The 13,753-nt window shown below is 64.3% G+C and overlaps 1 pseudogene; it reads left to right on the top strand.

Annotated features, from left to right (window-relative positions):
* Positions 1-382: 382 nt before the first annotated feature.
* Positions 383-8,862, top strand: LOC137145095 (zinc finger protein 25-like; annotated as a pseudogene).
* The last annotated feature ends 4,891 nt before the right edge of the window (positions 8,863-13,753 follow it).

Genomic DNA, 13,753 nt, shown 5'->3' with positions numbered 1-13,753 from the left:
GAGACAACTTCGCTTTTGGAAACTGATTTAAAAAAAACAAAAAACAAACCCAAACCCCTAAAGTCTTTGGAAAGGCAATAACCTGGGGGGGGGGGGGAAGAAGTGGGGGGACGCTGGTTTCTCTGTTGCTGCTGCTGCTACTGAAAACCCAGCATCTTTCGATGGGAAATACGGGGTTTGTGATGTTCCCACGAACAGGCGTGGCCGGGGCGTTCCCAGCCGGGCCGGGCCGGGCCGGACTACAGCTCCCGGCATGCACTCAGGAGCGAGGGCGCCGGGCCAGGGTTGCGCCTCCCCCATTCTCGGCTCCCCGAGCCCAGCGCTGCGCTGCGCCCCAGGCGGCTCCATCCGGCCAGCTCTCGCTGCGCGCAGGGGCAGCGCGTTCTCCGAGTCCGGCCGCTCGCAGGCTCAGCGCAGGCAGCGCAGCGCAGCCCGGCGAGGGGGACCCCGGACTGAGCCCAGGCGCCCCGCGGGAGCCGCGTCCCGCCGGCCGGGGAAATGGCGGCGGGGCTTCGCACCCGGGTAGGACACGGGCTGCGCTGCGCCGGGCGCAGCCTGCGCGGAATGCGTCCCCGCCGGGCGCAGCCCGGATTATTGCAGGGAGGGACCCGCCGCTGCGCTCCTGGACCAGGGCGGGGCCGCGCAGGGAAGGGAGCCCGGCTCCTGGAGACCTTTGTCCCCCCCCGGCCAGGCAGCCGGAGGGGAAGGGCGACCCGACCTCCTTGTGCTGCGAGTGCCGGTCTCTGCTGGGATCGGGGCCCCAGCGTGCCGGGCGCCGCCCCCCGGGGCTCCCTGCCCATATGGTTTCAGCCCTGAGCGAAGGCCAGCAGACAGGCACCCGGGGGGGCAGTGCCAGGGCGACACAGGGCATGGCCTTGGCCTGCTGTGCCTTGGGGGGGCAGGCAGGTGGCCAGCGTCCCGGGGGGCTAGAATAACGGGGAGACGCGTCGCAAACGGGGGTCAGCGTTCCAGCTGCGTGCCCCATTTCTTCCCGCCTGCGCTCGGGCGTTTCGCCAGCTCCCCTGGGCAGAGTCGCCCCTGCAGCCGCCTCGGGAATCCCCTGCCCACCCGCCCGCCCGAACAGGAATCTGCCTGTGCCCCAGCTTGGCCCTGGCTGCTCCCTCGCTCCTTTCTCTGGGGAAGGCCCCGTCTCGCCGCCCTGCCCCTCCCCACATCCTTTCCTGTGTGCCAAGCAACTCTGACGCTCTCTGGCTCACGGGGCCCCTGGCTTCTCCTGCGTTTGCCAAGTCATACGGCCACCCCCTGCCGGGCACCAGCCCTCGCTTCCCGCTGCTTCTCTCCCACCAGATCCCACCAGACCTCAGGAAGCTTCCAGCCCCAGGGTAACGTCGGGAGAGGGGCACAAGTCCTTTCTGCCTCGGGGTGGTGGGGACTGGCTGGCTCAGGGGGCAGGGAATAGGGTACAGGGCCCTTCCCCTCTAACGGGTGCTGGCTCCTCTGGCAGGAGACCAAGAGTCCCTGCTGCCGGCTGAGCGGAGCCAATATCCTCCGTCGCTGGGAGGTTCCGGTTCGGGAGCCGGTGGCGCTGAGCCGGGGCGGCGTGTTCTTGCAGGCGTCGCTGGCATTTGAGGACGTCGCGGTCGGTGTGTCGCCGGAGGAGTGGGCGGCGCTGGCGGCCTGGCAGAGGGAGCTGTACTGGGACGTGATGAAGGAGAACTATGGGCTGGTGGCCTCGCTGGGTGAGCTTCCCGCTATTTGCAGCGGCCCAAACGAAAACCTCTGACTCGGGGAGACTGGACCCGGCGTCACGGAACCCAGCAGCAGCCGGGCGGTTGCCGGGCACCCAGGGGCTCCCTGGTGAAGCTCTGTCTGCTGCCAGGCCCGGGCCAGGAATGCTGCCGGGATGGTGTTTTCCCTCCCTGAGAGCCGTGGAGCTGGGCTGGGTCTAGCTGGGGGGAAAGACGTTCTCTGGGCTGGTGCCGTCCATAGGCCAGGGCAGGACTGGCCAGCGCTGCAGTTACCTCCTTGTCCTGGCTGGGCCACTCGCTCTGCAAACAGCACCGACCTGCCTGGCGTGCTGGGGCAATGCGTGGCCCGGGATGCCCAGCCCCAGGAGCCAGGTCCCTGGAATCATGAGATTTGTTTTAAAAGGCTTCGCGATGCCTGGCTCTGTTCTGCCCTGTGGCGTGTTTAGCTCCTCTCCTCGGCCAAGCGTGCAGGAGAACGTCCGGTGTCATGCTTGGGTTGCAAGCCTCGGCAAGGCGGGCGTGGCTGGGCCCGGTAATCTCCTGGGCAGGCCCTGCATTTGCTCCTGTGCCGTAGGGCCAGGCCCTATTCTTGCCCCCGGGCTTTGCCGGGGCTCGTGCCCACAGGACTGAGTGCTGGCTTTGGCAATGTGCTGAGCACGCCGGGGTCAGTTCCCCTCGCTGAGCAAGCAGGGCGAGGTGCCAGCTCCACGGCTGCCGTCAGGCAGAGCCGTATCCCTCACGCCGGGGGCAGGCTGGCTTCGGGCACAGGGCAAGGGGACGGAGATGAGCCAACGAGCAGCTCACCAAAGAACACTAGCCATGGCTGGCTGCCATGCCTGCCTGCTGTGGGAGCCCTGGCTGGGGGGAACAGGGCACCCACAGCTCCCATTCAGCCCTCCTTTCCCACGCTGCGCTAGCCCCCCCCCCGGTGCTCCTGGTCTCCGAGCTGGTACCCGCAGTGCCTCAGCATCCGCTGTTCCCAGCACCGCCAGTCAGCCCCAGCTGGGCTATCCCATGTGTGGGGCAGCCACTTCCGTGGGGCGCTGGGGGCGTGGCAGGCCCGGGCCCCCCACAACGGGCTGTCTGGGTACCAAAGCCCAGCTGGTGATGGTGAGTGAGGGCGTGCCCCTCTCCGCTCTCTTGGCTTCGGCTCCTGCTCTGCGACCGTCCCGCTCAGTGACCCAGGAGCTGGGACTTTCAGGCCTGGACTCTGAGCCTTGGCAAAGGGCCCCAGCCGGGCCAGCCAGCCCCAGTCCCTGCGGGGAGGGGTTCCCCGCCCGCGCCCCGCTGCTGTGCCTCGCAGGGATGCTTAGGGCTAGTTGCCAGCCCAGCATCGGGTGCGTAGCTGGGTGTGGGACTGGGAGCCCGGGGTCAGGGCCCTGTTCCTGGCTGGGTCGGGGGCACGCGCTGCCCTCTCTTCTGCCTCACTTGACACTCGCTCGGCGCCACGCCTGCCTCTGGCTTCACCTCTGACCGTCAGGCAGCGGGGCCAGCTCCGACCCCTCCCGCAGGGGCTCAGGCGTGGCCCCTGCGCCTCAAAGGAAACCCCTCCAGCGGGCTGCTTCCCTCTAGCGCAGGGGACACAAGGAAGCTCCCAGGGCAGGAGGGAGCCAGGCGGCTCTGGGAGTAGCCCTGGGCCTGGGGGAGAAGAGAAACGGCACCCCGTTGTTGTCACTGGGAGCTTTGGACCCAACGCAGATGGTCCAGGTGTGCAGGCAGCCGGTGCCTTAGGGGGGAAAATAGAGACGTGGGATCCCACCTCCCCGGCCCTTTGGTTTTGGGTGGTCTAAGTCCAGGCCGTCGGTGGCCACGAAACCCAGCCTGTGATTCTCTCCCACCAAAGGCTCTGCAGGCGCCGAAGTGGAGCACGCCTGGAAGGTGGAGGAAGAGGAAGAGCTGAATGTCGGGGCTCCCCGGGGGCAGGGAGGGGGAGGAATCCCCCCTGTTCCCCGCATGGGTGAGTGATTGAGGCTGGAGCCCCGGCTGGGGGTCTGCAGACGCGCTGTCAGAACGCTGCTCTCTGCAGGGGCTCGGGGGCTGTGTGTGGGCCCCGCGCTCTGCGTGCTGCCCGTCAGAGGACGTCCGTGTTCTGCTTGTCTGGGCCTGCCCGGCGGGAGGGTGGGAGGTGGGGGGAGGGCAACTAGTGGGAGGCTCCTGTGTGGGAGAAAGGGCAGCTGTCAGGCTCCGGGTCTCAGGTGGTCAAAGCCGGACGTGGGGTCGGGACCGGGCTGAGGAACCGGGGGCCGGGGACAGGCCGGGCTCAGAACCGGGGCCAGAGTCGGAGTCCAGGAGCAGGTCGAAGCCAGGTTGGGAGCAGGGCCAGACAAGGCTGGGGCAGGAACGGGGGCAGGCCGAGGGCCACAGGAGGCCTCCTGGCCCAGAGGGGCTGTGGCAGGGCTAAGCTGCGGCTCTGGCAGTGAAGATGAAATCCATGCACCCAGGGCTCCCCTGACCCGGCCCTGCCCGGGGACAGGCTGCTGCAGTGGCCGCAGGCTGGGTCGCCGCGGCGCAGGTGAGTCGTAGCAGCTGAGTGAGTAACCCTGTGCCTGTGGGTTTGCCCTCCCCAGTCCCCTGTGATGGCCTGTTCCTCTGGTCAGGCCTTTGTGGGACCTGGGGATGGACATGCCAGCCAGTCCTGGATCAGCGCACAGCTCTGCCGGCGCCCCCCACCCACAGCCCCAGCTAGCCCAGCCCTGGGCCCCCCTCCGGCTCTGCGGGTGCCCCCCACTCCCCACCCGCAGCCCCCGCTAGCCCAGCCCTGGGCCCCCCCTGCTCCGGCTCTGCCAAGTTCCTGCATCCAACCGCTATTCCAGGTGTGGGGTCCCGGACAGGCAGCTGCTCTGGTGTCCCTCGGTGCCAGCCTGTGGCCCCTCTTCGGCTGCGGATGGACTTTTCCCACTGGGCAGCGTGTGACCGCCGTGCGCTGGGGGCGTCCTTGACCTTTCCACAGCCGCTGGGCGTTGCTGCCAAGCAGAAGGCTGGGGCTGTCGCTCAGTCCAGATGGTCTCTGCCTCGCCCTCGGTGAGCGTGGGAAACACGGTGCCTTCCTCTGCCCCGGCCCGCAGGCTCCGAGCAGGCCCAGTCCGACGCGTGGGTTGGGGTGAAGCACCGAGCCGGGCTGTGTATCTGGGCTGGTCGGTTTGTCTGGACTCCTCGGTTCTCCAGCGTCCTGCCGCACCAGGGACAGGTGTGTGATACGCGGAGCTGCCTGCGAGCGGCACAGGTACGGAGCGGGGGCTGGGGGAGGGTGCCTGGGACAGATGTGCCAGATGCTTGGGCTGATGCCTTCAGGGGGCTTCCCCTGACACCCCCCCCCGAACATCGCTAACTGCTTTGGAAACCCAGGCGGCGCTGAGTTCCAGGACGGTGTCCGGCTGCCTCAGTTCTTGGTCCCGAGCCCCGGTCCCGGCTGAGCGGGTCTGATGGCTGGTTCTGCCATGCACGGGCAGCCTGTCGTGGGACTTTGCCTGGCTCTTGGCGTGACTGCCTGGGAGGAAGAGAACAAATCCAGGGCCAGGAAACCGTCTGGCTCCGGCACCCCTCCGCTGTTCCCGTGACCGCCCTCCTTTCCTGGGGCCTGTCCCTACAGGGATGGCCTGGCTGATCTCAGCGACGGAGGGCGGGGAACAGAGCTAGTCCCCTCCTGGCTGCCAGACCGGCTGCCTCCCTGCGCGGGTGATAGGTGGCAGGGCTCAGCATGGCAGGCTCTGGGCCGCGGCTACCCAGGCGGTGTTTGTGTTGCAGGTGCCGGCGGCGTTTGAGGACGTGACGGTCTGTTTCTCCCCGGAGGAGTGGGGAGGGTTGGCGGAATGGCAGCGGGAGCTGTATTGGGCCGTGATGAGGGAGAATTACGAGCTGGTGGCCTCGCTGGGTGAGGCTCCTGGTCCATTTCTTTAGCAGTAGCACAAATACCCAGGTACCCTCAGTCGTCCCGTCCCCCCCGCCCCGAGTTCCTGGCTGGGGGCCTGTGACTGAGTGAAGGGCCCTGCTGGGACAGCCGGCTCCTGTCTGCCCACCGCAGCAGAGGTCAGCAGCATCCCTCAGCCCCCCGGGGCCGGGCCCCTGTCCTAGACCCCCACCTCAGCCCCCCTGTCTATGGCTGGGCCTGGCCATCTCCAGCCCTCCCTCCCCGCGCTGCCAGGGAGCTCCCACGGTAAGGAAGCCGTGCTCTGTGCCCCGTGGAGTCCAGCTCGCCATGCGGTTCCTGGCCTGGCCTCTGCCCGCTCGGAGACCCCGTGATCCATGGCAGAGTTTGGAGCAGCAACCTCCTCCTTGCCTGCGCTTCCTGGGTGTTCTCCGTGGGCCCGGCGTTTCTTGTCACGGTTCCCCAGGGGACTAAGGGCCCAAGGAAACGCACTTTCCACCTCCCAGCTTCGCCTGAGTGTGGGGACAGAGCCGGGACCTCCTGCACGTGTGCCTCGGTTCCCCCAGCTCTGTCGTTCCGGAGCCGCTCAGGGCTACGTGAGCAGAGCGGCCATAGATCCCCGTCACTTTATCGCCGCTGCACCGTGCGGGGCCTGGCCTGGGAGCAGACCTAGAGAAACGGACGCTCCGTGGGCGGGGCCGGGCCTTCAAGCAGGTCTGAGGGTGCTGACGCCTGGGTCCCAGACTGCACATCCCACAAACTCCCCCAGCTGCTCCTGAACTGCTGGGCCCTGTGTTCTCAGGCGCCCGGGAACTCGGATTCCAGAGACCTGGCACCATCTCTGCCCCCATGATCCCCGCCTGCTGCAGCGAGCCCTGGAAATTCCAGCTTTGCCACGGCCCAGGGGCTGAGGGGCTGTTTCCAGGTCTCCTGCTCTGCGTGTAACAAGCCGTAGCGCCTCGGTGACGGCAGGTCACAGACCGTGGTTCTCCCCTCCGTGCACAGGTTCTCCAGACCCCGAGCCAGCGCCCCTCTGTGAAATCAAGCCAGGGGAGCCCCGGCGGGGACAGGAGGGAGACATTCCTGACGTCCCCAGCGTGGGTGAGTGATGCTGAGGGCGGCTCGGGGAGGGGCCGGGGCTGAGTGTGCGGCTGGCAGAGCAGATGTGCCATGGACGTGGGGGTACAAGAAACGCCCCATTTCTCAGTGACGTGGGCTCTGACTGGCCAAGACATTTCCCCACCCTGGCCCCTCTGGTGCTAGACCCCCCCGTTGCTGTCTCGTGCCCATGGACAGTCGCTGGGGTCGTGGGTCGATGGTACAGAGCTCCCCACCGCTGCCGCAGCGCGGCCTCCTCCCGGCTGGCTAGTTAATAGGGCTGGAAAACGCTGCTGGCTGCGCCCCGCCACATTGGCCATTCTCTCTGTGACACCCTAAAGCAGCTGGGCTGGTGGCTGGTGGCTAATATCATCCCAGATGGAAAATCTCTCCCTGGCTCCTGCCCCTGGTCGGGATCCAGTTAAACTCTGGATGATCTGCTGCGAATCCAGGCGTCCTGCCCCTGCGTCTCTTCCTCTTTCCCAGCCCCAGAAATAACGGCTGGTCTCTCTCGCTTTGCCCGGCAGGTGATGGAATCTGGGGGGACGATCCGGAGAAGCCCGGGGAAGCCCAGAAGTCCCTCGGAGGAGCAGCTGCCGTCCCAGGGCCCCAGGAGAAGGTGCTGAATACCTGCAAGGACTGTGGGCAAAGCTTCTCGGAGCGAGGCATCCTGATCGTCCACGTGCTGCGGACCCACCTGGCGGAGCGAGCCGTCCCCTGCGCCGAGTGCGGGAAGGTCTTGTCCAGCCGGGGCCGGCTGGCGGCCCACCAGCAAGCCCACGTGCGGGAGCGGACGTTCACCTGCGTGGAGTGCAAGCGCGACGTCGTCTGCAGGCAGCACTGGGTGGACAAGGTGCGCATGGAGCTGGCCGGGGGGAAGCCCTTCAAATGCGCCAAGTGCAGCTACCGAATCATCCTGATGGTGGAGCAGCCGGCGAGCCGCAAGCCGGGCGCCTTCCCCTGCCCCCACTGCCAGAAGGTCTTCCCCACCGCCTACCTCCTGGAGCTGCACCAGCCGCTGCACGCCGGGGCGGCGGCCTGGGCCTGCGCCGAGTGCGGCCAGCGCTCCCGCCGGAGGAACACGCTCCAGAAGCACCACGGGAGCCCCTCGGGCGAGACGCCCGTCGCCTGCCCCGAGTGCGGCAAGAGCTTCCCCTTCACGTGCAGCCTGCAGAAGCACGTGGAGGGCCGTGCGCGGGAGTGGCCTTTCCCCTGCGCGCAGTGCGGACGGCGCTTCCGCCGGAGGGGCTTCCTGGCCACCCACCTGCGCGCCCACGCGGCCCGGCAGCTGCACCAGGGCAGCCAGCGGGACCACGCGCTGGAGAGGCCCTGACAGGAGTGCGGCCAGGCCTTCGGCTCCCAGGAGACCTGGGCCATGCACCAGCTGGTGCACGGGCGCCTGAAGCCGTTCACGGGTGCCGAGTGTGGGAAGGGCTTCGTGCACAAGAAGAACTACACGAGGCATCCGTGGTAGCACATGGGTGCTTCGCCAGCCCCGGGGCAGCCAGCGATTCCGCCTGAAGGCGCAGCTGGGACGGCACCAGCGCGGCCACAGGGCGCCGAGCTCAGGCCAGCCGTGCAGGGCTGCCCTGCCAGAGAGCTTGGCCCTGCTCCTGGCGCCGCCACCCCCTCTGCATGTGACCCTGGGCTGGGCACGTCGCCAGCCTGGGCCTTGGTGTCACTGGGACAGAGGGAGGGAATTTTCTTACGTTCTCAATGGCTGGCGTGAAGTGGGTGAGTGACTCGGTTTCCCCGGGTGTTGCTTGGTTAACGAGGTGAGGGAGAGGGCGTTTGTCCTTGCAGAGGACCAGGCGTGGCTTCTCCTAGCGGGCTGGAGGCCGGACAGCGGCCTGGACGGAGGCTGTGGAACTTACCAACCAGTGACCTGGACGCCGCCCCGTCTTGGGGGCCAGCAGGCTCTGGCCGGTGGGGGCACAATGGATGGAAGAGGGGCCCCAGGGGATCATTTTACCCAGGAGGGAGGAGGACGGAGGAGGGGCTTTGGGGGGCGATGACAAAGTGTGGTCAGCTGGAAGGAGGGGGCACCTGGACTCGGGACAAAGAGCAGCCTCAGCCCATCAGGACTGGGACAGGCCCAGCTGGACGGTGCCGAGACTTCCCGGGCTTGGGGGCCCGGAGAACCTCCTGTGCCGCATTCAGACGTTCAATAAACCCTCCTGTGTGCTGCTGGCTGCGAGTCCTGCAGTCATTGCTCGGGGCTGCACGGTGCCCTCTGGGGGTGGGGGCCCCGGGGTCCAGCGCCAGTGGAGCCCCTGCAGGGCCCCAGCACCAGACAGGCATGCTGCAGGCCCGGAGGTGCGGCGCCGGGAGGCAGAGGGTTAACCCCGAGAGAGTGGCCCTCACGCTGAGCGGGTCCCGGGGCCTGGGCGTCTGTGCCTGTCGCCGGCTGAGAAATAGGGCGAAAGGTGCCGCTGCCCTGCAGGAAGGCACGAAGCCTGGGCGGTGTCTGTGGCACTGTAGCCGTGCATTGGAGAGCGGGGTGCTCTCGCTGGGGGGCCATGGGGGTGATGGCTTGGGATTGTTCTTCTTGTCCTGTGGACGTGAGGGAGCCAGTGGGTGGGGGCTGCCAGCCCGGCCTCTCGGGGTGGGGTATCTGAAGATATAGGAGCCACCTCTGCGGGGCGGGGGTGGGGAAGGGCTGGTGCGGGGCTGCGGGGCAGGTCAGGAGCTCTGCCTAGCTGTGGAGGGAGTTCGGGGCAGCCCGTGTGAGGGGCTCAGGCAGCTTCCCTGGCCTGCCTTGGGGGCTGCGACGGGGCGGCCCACTCGCTGACTGCCCTGGTCTTTCACTCCCGCCGAGGCACCCGGCCCCTCTTGGGACACAGGAGTCTGGGCTAGCCGGGCCAGCAGACAGACAGACAGACGCACATGTCGGACTCTGAGCTGTAAGAAGCCGCCTGCTGTAGCGCCTGTCTGGGCTGTAAGAACGCCCGTGCTCGCAGAACGGGGCCGCTCGCACCCGGAGGGTTTCCCGCTGTGCTTCGGGCTCCCCCTTTCCTTGGCACAGGACCGACAACGGCCGGGCAGCCAGGGCCATGTGCAGGCTGTGGGCGTAGCGCGGCTCTCAGCACTGCGGGGCGCGCGCTGCCCCCCCTCGATAGCCGCCTGCTCGCTGGGGCGCAGGGAGCAGAGCCGGCCTTGGCGGGGGTGGCCCTGGTGCTCGGCGGGTGCGAAGGGCCATCAGCTGGGGCTTGTTGAGAAGCCTGGCCCTGTGGCGGAGGGACATGCCCCAAACCAGGACAGGGGCAGGGATCTGGATTCTCCCCCTGAACCCAGCCCTGCGCTGCCTCAGCCTTGTCTGGCTTCTCCCCACCAGTCCCTGCGTGTCGCCCCCTGACCTTGGGTTGCGACTCCACCCCTTGGCCCGGTGGGTGCTCGGGCAGAAAGCTGGGCCCAGCACGATGCCCAGCCGCTCGCTCTGCTGCCCTGCTAGCGAGAGAGAGAGAGAGAGAGAGACAACAGCGGCTGTTTCTTTGCTCTCCGGGGCAAGGGCGGCTGCGAGGGGATCGCTCAGTCCAGTCCCCTGCGCTGAGGCAGGACTAAGTATCACCTGGACCTGCCCTGCCAGCGGTTTCTTGTGTATAGAGCTTCAGACACAGGGAGTACATGGATACCAGGCCGGGAGGGGCTGCGAGCGCTCTGCAGGATCGGATTAAAATCCAAAATGATCTTGACAATCTGGGAAAGGGTCTGAAATGAATAGGCTGAAAATCAGCACGGAGAAAGGCGAAGCAGCCCACGTGGGAAGGAGCAGTCAGTGGCACATGCAGAAGGGGGCGATGGCTGAGGAAGGGGTACTGTGCACAGAGAGCGGGGGGTCATAGTGGATCCCGAGCGAAATACGAGCCAACGGTGTCACACTTGCCAGAAAAGCAAAGCTCCTCCTGGGCTGTGTTCGTGGGAGTGCTGTCAGCAGCGCTACTCCGCGCTGATCTGCTCCAGCCTCAGCTGGAGGATTGTGCCCAGGTCTGGGCGCCACATCGCAGGAAAGATGTGGACAGACTGGAGCAAGTCCGGAGAAGAGCAGCAAATAGACAAAATCTCTAGAAAACCTGACCCGTGAGGGAAGACTGAAAAAACGGGGTGGTTTAGTCTGGTGAATTGAAGGCTGCGGGAGCCCAGGATCACAGGCTTCAAGTCCATGCAAGGTTGTTATGCAGAGGAGGGGGGTAAATTGTTCTCCTGAATCACCGAGGACAGAATAAGAAATAATGGGCTTCAGTTGCAGCAGGTCAGTTTAGGTTGGACATTAAGAAAAACTTCCGAACTGTCAGGGCCATTGAGCCCTGGAACAAACTGCCCAGGCAGGCTGTGGACGCTCCATCACTGGAGGTTTTTAAGAACTGGCGAGACAGACACCTGTCGGGGTGGTGGTGTGGGTAATACTCGATCCTACCTCAGTGCTGGGACCGGACTAGATGACCTGCCGAGGTCCCTTCCCGTCCTACGGTTCTCTGATTCTATGCCTCTCGTGTATTCACATGACTCCAGGAGCTGGGGCGTTCTGCAAAGCTCCAACTAGGGCATGCTTTGTGCTAGGATGGCGAGCGCTGGCGGCACTGCCGCAGCAATCTGCGCCCGACCCTGCTGTGTGGTACGGGTGAGGGGGTTCACTTGTTCATCAAGCTCAGTCTCTAGAAGGCGCGTGAGGGTTTAGTCTTATATGTAACTGTTTGCTTCCAGTGTTCTTGCTCAGCAGCTCCCTGAATCTTTGCTAATAAACATGTCGAAGTGCCGGCTGTTAAGCTGGGGTCTCCTGTGTCTGTGGGACCAGCCAGCCTGGTAATTCTGGGAGCATCTCATGGCCCAGGGGCTGGTGGCTGCGGTGAATGCTCCAAGGACTCCGGCTTGGTGCGTGCCTGGTGTTACCTGGGCAGAAAGGGCCTGGCCAGGGGGGCCTGGAGGGCAGGGCTTGTGCTGTCAGAGGCTGGTGGGACAAAGGAGCTGAGCCACAGCGGGACCAGACAAAGCTCCTTCGTGCTAAGGGCAGGTGGTGGTGAGGTGCCTCCCAACACGAGGTGCCCCTGGGGAGTGTCACACTTCCCTCTTAGAAACGGGTTCTAGTTCCACATCTGCCAGAAGTGACCGAGTGCAATTTCTCCGCTGTCCCAGGGGGACGATAGCTGCTGCCTGCTAAGGCGAGGGACTAGGGATCTGGTCAATAATCAGGCTTGTGAACGGCACAGAATTATTCAAACCAGTCAGTGGGAGAGGAGATTTGAACGCCGTCTCCTGGCTCCCAGTCCACTGCACCTTCCCCTAGGCTTGACGGAATTTTGAACGGGGGGCGGTCTCTCCTTGGGGCCCTGGCTAGTCAGTGCCCTACACAGCCTGTGCTGGCCCTGGGGAGAGTCACAACTAATTACAGGAAAAGCACCAATTGGCAGAAAGGCTTTTCCCCTCACGCTGCCCAACTTTCAACTGCCTCCGCACCTGGCAAAATGGAGACCACCCTGGAGGTGTCAGGCCGGGTCGGGGGGCTGCTGTCAGGATGAATTGATTTAAATTGCTCTGATTTAAATCACCAATTTTAATCGTGATTTAAATCAGCAGAGAGAGAACCTTGTTTTAAACCATCAATTTAAACCACCAATTGAATCCCCTTTTGCATTTGTACTTTTTAGTTCTTTTCCTACCAAAAGGTTGATACCCATGAACCGTTGCTGGTTGGTGACCATTAAAACAGGTCGATTTCCAACTCAGCATAGCCTCTGCATTGAACGCGGTGCTGCTTTTCGCTAACCCGTAGGGCAGGTTCTGTCTGTGCACACTTACAGAAGCAGTTACGCAGCTTCATTTACATTTGTTCAGATTCTTACATTTTAAAATGGTATTTGAAGCGGGTGAATGACACATTTCTTATTTACTGAATGACTGACTTATTTGCAATGTGTGTCAAGCTCTCTGGATGAAAATTCAAGTTCAATGGAAAATGCACAACAGTAGCATTTTATTTCTTTGTGTTAAATAACACAATCCTAATGTGCTGGACACACGTTCTTATTCATTGTTTCCTGTGGATGTAAAGGTCACTGTTTGCTAAACAGTGGCAGCATTAGCTGTAGTTAGACCTGAACTGGTTGTTCTGGTCACCATGTCCTTTTAGACTTAGACCAGGCAGCGCTCTGCCTCTCACAGCTCGTTTTTAGTTGTAAGCAGGGGCTGAATGAGCTCTGCTCTGCCCTGCCCAGCGAGATGAAGCGGAGGCTGCAGGACCACACTGCATTGACATGAACAGAGGGATCCGGCGGACAGAGCTGTGGTGTCAAAGTGATCGACTTTGGCGGGTGTCCGGTTACAAACTCATGTCACTTCCATGCAGGGGGAATGAAATGTCGCCTTATTGTACGAGCAAAGGGCAGCCGACCTGTGCTCCGTCTGTCCTGACAGAGCGGGTCACCGGGTCACCATCAGCTGAACTGAGTTCGGTAACGGGGATTGGAGGCCGGACCCCTGTGACAGACGGAGGGAGTGGGACAGGTGTCCCTGCTGGGGCGGGGAGGGGAGGCTCTGTCTAAGAGCCCCAGGCATGGTTCAACCTGCCCCTCCACTGGTCAAAGATGGAGCGAATTAAGACTCCCTTGAGAGTCTTCTGTTCTGTTAGGTGATCATGGGAGCCGAAATCCCTGGTGGGACAGCGGCCCGGCCTGTGCGCTGAGGTTCAATCACTGCTAGGAACTGAAGGTCACTCGGAGCTGGGAGCAGCCTCCAGAGAAGAGAAGCAGGTTTCGGAGGAGTGGCCCGTGGAGCAGGGAGGCTGCAGAGCAGAGCAGAGCAGGCAAGGCCAAGGTGCCTTTTCCCCTCTCCCCCAGCCAGGGTGGGGGTGAACCGTGGGTCTGCCCTGGCTGAGGACAAGCACCGGGCCTGCGAGTAGGGGCTGGGAAGGGAAGGGCACGGCGCATGGCCCCGTAAAGGAACTTCTGCTCACTGGACTCCGCAACCTGGGGTGCGGCCCAAGGAAACTGCCCAACATTGTGTGTGTGTGTGTATTTGTGTGTGTGTGTGTGGCGGGGGGGGGGGGGGGGGTTGGCGCATGGTTTAATGCTTCTGGGCCCTGCTTGTG

The sequence above is a fragment of the Emydura macquarii genome, unplaced genomic scaffold, assembly GCF_026122565.2.
Source record: "Emydura macquarii macquarii isolate MOO-44397 ecotype Brisbane River unplaced genomic scaffold, CSIRO-AGI_Emac_v2 contig_3511, whole genome shotgun sequence".
In the NCBI taxonomy this organism is placed as follows: Eukaryota; Metazoa; Chordata; order Testudines; family Chelidae; genus Emydura; species Emydura macquarii.
Note: the sequence above shows the minus strand (reverse complement) of the source record. Positions and strands in the feature narration are given on the sequence as shown.